This window comes from Medicago sativa, chromosome 8, assembly GCF_051527215.1.
Source record: "Medicago sativa cultivar Bolivia chromosome 8, Bolivia_mono, whole genome shotgun sequence".
Classification (NCBI taxonomy): Eukaryota; Viridiplantae; Streptophyta; class Magnoliopsida; order Fabales; family Fabaceae; genus Medicago; species Medicago sativa.
Genome location: NC_140756.1, coordinates 76,788,626 through 76,793,775, shown reverse-complemented (window position 1 = coordinate 76,793,775; position 5,150 = coordinate 76,788,626). Strand labels below are relative to the sequence as shown.

The window sequence follows — 5,150 nt, the reverse complement described above, 5'->3', positions numbered from 1 at the left end:
GTATAAGTTTGTGTGGGAAAATTAATCAAATTGCTCTTAATTGTTATATTCTTATTAATTTGTTAATGTTAAATGGGGCGGGAGAATGGCACCAACATGTGGGGGAAAGGACAATCCCTAACTTCTTAATTGTGGTGGTGACTCCCTAATTTGAACCTAAAGTGAAACAAATTCATCAATGCTAAGGGGAAAGGACAATTACATCCAAAAAGACTTCCTACGCGGAGATGAAACAAACAATAATTTTGCAGCACTACTTAGGGTGATTTTGAATCTAGGGGGAAAGGACAATTACATCCGAGAAGACTCCCTACGAGGATAGATAGCCCCTAAGCATCTGCAGCCCCTTGTGCTTAATTGTTATATCTAATTTAATGTTTAACTCAAATTCCCATCACTCTTATATGAAATGAAGAAAGGACTTTTCTCGGTTACTTTAGCACTAAGGATAGAACCTATTCCTCATAATATCTGTTTTATACAGGAGCAAGAAAAGGGTTGGACTGCACACACACACTCACTTGAGACTTGATGTTGGGTAGAATAGGTTCATGAGAAGTATTTGAAATAGTAATTAGTGTACTTGAGGCAAGGCCTTTCTCTAGAGACATTTGTTCTTAATATTGCCATAATCAAATCTTTTGTTGCTACTATGTTGCTGCCTTTTGCTTGAGGACAAGCAAAGATTCAAGTGTGGGGGAGTTTGATGAGTCTTAGATAGTATTAATTATTGCCTTATTTAGTTTAGTTTTATTTTAGATTTGATTTAGTTTTATTGCATTTTATTTTATATTAGAATATTTTACTTCAAATTATGTTTTATTTTATTTTAGGAATAAATATATGGTGGAAGGTGTCTTGGAGCAAAAGAAAGAGGACTAGAGCAAATACAGCACAAGAATACGAAGATACAGGACAAAAATATGTTCCCACCAAGTCAGAAGCTTGGCACGGCCAGTGCCAACATGTGGCACGGCCGTGCCACCCTCCAGAGCCACTTTTGCTGCTTTTTCTTCAAGGCCAAGTTACCCTGTTGCAGCTTTACTGTTTTACCCTTTTAGTTGCTTAGTTTCTAAGTCGATTGTAAAGCTATAAATAGAGTAGCTCTCCACCATGAACAATCATCTTTACCTTTGTTTATTTCAATTGCTATTTTAATAAAAGTCTTTATTTTCCTTTTACTTTCTTTGCAATTTATTTTACCGTATTTCTCTCTTCTTCCTCCATGTCTACGATGAACATGAGTGAGTAGACTTCTTAGTCTTAGGATTATTGGGGAGTCTAATGACTCAATCCTAAACAAAACATGTCTAAACCCTAATTTCCATGTAACCCTAATTTCTAATCTAGATTCACCGTCTTAACGTGGATTAACAATTATCAAACTGTGGAAGCGAAAGCGGAGGGTTTGATAATCGTTAATCCATCATCCCAAACGTCAATTCATAAAGCGAGAGCGGAGCTTTGATGTTGGAACAAGTGAATCTAGACAATAGTTGCAAAACAGTGAAATAGTCTTTGCAACTATTGAGACAAAGAGTAGTTTCAATCCTCTATGCATCTTCTAGTAATCATGTCAGTGAAATAGGCTTGGTTGCTAGAAGTAAACTCTCACCGGACTTTCATCGGAAAGGTGAGGGGCTAAGGGAAACCGGTCTTTAGAAATTAGTGTGTAAACCATGAAATTAGAAGTTTAGGTTTTGTCAAGTGAAGGATTAGTTATTAAGATGAACCAATGATCCTAAGACCCTTTTATTATTATTGTTTTTACCTTCAGCAATCAAACCCTTTCTAACCAACTTTCTCTCCTCTAATCATTCATTGAAAGTTAATTAAATTGACCAACTCCCTAGCGGAACGATACTCTACTTACTACTATTACTTCGATAGGCCGTGCGCTTGCGGTTTGGCTCTATCATGAACAAATAAATCATGCAATTAAAACTTGTCAGCGTGTCTTGAAAAATTCTTGATGTTATTTTTCTAGAGAAATAGCATTTTCCTTCTCATAAAGACAAGCACATTCCTTTTGCTTTTATTGATAATGAACGATAAAATGGTAAAAATTAATTAAGTGAAGGTAAAATTGGTAAAAAAAAAAATATTACCACAAAATACAATATTTTCATATAAGACCAACATAAAGTTTTTAATGATATTCAGTATTGTTTCTATTGTGAATTGTTTTTCTAGTGTTGTAGATTGTTCATATTTTAACGAGGTTTAACCAATTTTTTAATTAATAATGTAAATGATATAATAAAAAAATGAAAGTGGAAGGGAAAAAAACATAAAAATGCTTTTCCCAATTTGCTGGCTCAAAATACACGCGCAGCTTTCCAATGTTTTTTTCAAAGTTAAAATTTTAAAATATTTAATAATAGCTTGAAACTTCCTTAAAAAATAAATAAATAATAGCTTGAAACTAATTGTAAATTTAGTACTGTTCAATTAAAACATAAATGAACATTAAAAAAAAACTAAAAAACTAAATAAAAGAATGAATAATAGAATCTTACTATTAATAGTAAGTTTAAATTTGCTAAGTGTTCTAATTAAGTGACAAATGTCAAACTTACCATAAAACTAAGTTTGCTTTATTATATTGTATAATTTTTATATAATAAATTTATTGTTGGTTATTGTTAAGAATAAAGTTTTTTTTTTTAGCGAAATGGTAAATTTTATTGTTGGTGTCATTAAAAAAGAAAAGCATTTATATCATATTTTGAAATATATTAAACATAATTTGTTAGGTTTGTTTTTTGAAAGATTGTTGGGTTTGTTATAATTTGAAAGTCACACATATCTATATTTATGCTTTTAATCAAAATCTAAATTTCATAAAAAAAAAAAAACCTTTCATAATTATAAACATTTTTTTAAAGATAATTTACAAACTTTGATGCAGTAAAAAAAATCGAAATAAATAATATACAAATAATTTTTTGAGGGAAAATAAATATACAAATAACAAACATCAATTTCCCGTTATTAAGGAATACTAACAAATATATCATCAAGGGATAATATCTGTTGCGCTTCCCACAACTAATTTGCCTAAAAAAAATACTAAAAAAACAAAAATTTGCCTAAAAAAAATACTAAAAAAACAAATAATAAGTCAAAGGTATATCACTCTCCTCTTCTGATACCTGTTACACTCCTCCATTCACCCTTTCACTTTCATTATTATATCTATGGGTTCTGCTCTGGTGATAAAGGTTCGATCTTCATTTCCCTCTTTCTCTCTATTTTTTGTTTCATTACTTTGCTTTGAATTCATTTATTTGTTTTTTTTGTTATGTTATTTTTGCTGCGTGATGCACTCATTTTAGTCAATTAGGTGTTGCATGCTCGAAGTGAGATTTATCAGTATTCGATTGCATGAAACTTTTTTGCATGACGTTTTTGTAACCCGTTTTTGTGCATCCCTTTCTAATTTATGTTTTAGTTTAATTGTTTTGATGATAGGAACATGTTGAAATTGCAAGGGATGCGTATACACCATCATGATCCCGTTACTAGGATCATGATTTGGTTCATCATATTAATTAGGTTTCCATACGAATGATTTGTTTGTTCTTTTTTGGGTGCATGTGGACCTCTATAAAAATGTCAAAAGTTTGAACATTACCATTTTTATTAATATAGAATCATTCACATAGTATTAATTATTAACATGTGATTAAATCAAATAACAAAGTTGAAATTTTAGAAGGTTTTCTTGTCATATTCCATGGATGTTTAGAAGATTTTCTTGTCACATGAATAAGACCGCTTGCAATACACCAAATGATGATGACCCTTCCCATACCCTGCCTTTGTTTATTTTTTATTTTATTTTTTATTCTATGGATGTTAATCATTTTGCGTCATCATATTGCATGTCATGTTTTTATTGGGGTCTTGTTAACGAGTGTCTCTGAGGCACTTTTTAAGCATGCTAAATTAAGTAATTATTCTTTTAAAATGTTACCATGTTAGGTCCTTAACCAGTTAACATTTCCCTTTTTTAAAACACATCACATCATTATTTGTTTTGTCTAGAAACTTCATAGTATATAAATTTCTTAAGCAGGAGACCAAATCTACAATTAAGTCTGAATAGTAATTTTTTTTCCTCTCAATATCATGTTGTTTTTGACATATGATAGAGAGACTTCATGTAATGTTCACTTGTGAACTCTCTATAGGTGAAATATGGAAATACCTTCAGACGTTTCAGTGTTCCTGTGGATGAGAATAATCAAGTGGATCTTAACATGGTTAGTTTGAAGGCTAAGATACGGTCCATTTTCAATTTTACTCATGCAAATTTCAGTTTGAGATATGTTGATGAAGAGGGTGACTTGGTGAATCTTGTGGATGATGATGATTTGCATGACATGATGAGCCAGCAATTACAATTCTTGAGAATTGAAGTACACATGATCCATAATCTTGGCAAAAAGATATGGAAGGAAATAATATTTAACGAAGAAAAATTATTTTACAGTCTTGTTTATGTTTTTGTTGTTGTGGTTTTGGGTGTGTTGTGTTTAGCGATTGTTTTCAATCTACCAGATGACGAACCTGCTGAAACAAAATGGATTAGAGGGTCTTTAGTTTTGGGTCTTTTGACCCTTCTCAAGTCTATCATCCTCTAAATGAGTGAGTTTATCTGAAAGTAAGAAGAACAAAATTATTAGAAAAAATAGTCTTTAGGAGGTTATTTCTTCCTTTAAATCTGTATTTTTTTTAAGTTTTGGATTGTTAATTGGAACATTGGATGTTCTTGTGCTTTGACACAGCAAATATCTTTGTTTTATATCATTTTATCTTATCTTATTTTATGCTTTATCATTGTTGATTGAGTCTTGTTTGATGTTGATGTTTTAGCCATATTTTTTACAGCAATGATATTTAGACATCTTTATTCCTCGACATTCATTCGACACCTCGTTTTAGTATTCTTTTTCATACAGAATTTGGATTGGCATCTTTGACTGGTTTGGTGTGCAAGGACCTGTGTAAAGCAGAAAAGTATCATGCATTTTCTGTAACTGAAAAGGAAACAATTCTTAATGTAGATTAGATGGTTGCGGTTTGGTATATATGAATAAAATAATCTTTGACAGAACCTACTTATGATCTAAATCTAATTTAGA

General features: G+C 31.0%; 1 long non-coding RNA gene across 1 annotated transcript; it reads left to right on the top strand.

Annotated features, from left to right (window-relative positions):
- The first annotated feature begins 2,713 nt into the window (after positions 1–2,713).
- LOC146901684 (uncharacterized) lies at positions 2,714–4,810 on the top strand. Its single transcript, XR_015021579.1, has 2 exons — positions 2,714–3,224; positions 4,197–4,810. It is a non-coding gene; the product is annotated as an uncharacterized LOC146901684 (long non-coding RNA).
- The last annotated feature ends 340 nt before the right edge of the window (positions 4,811–5,150 follow it).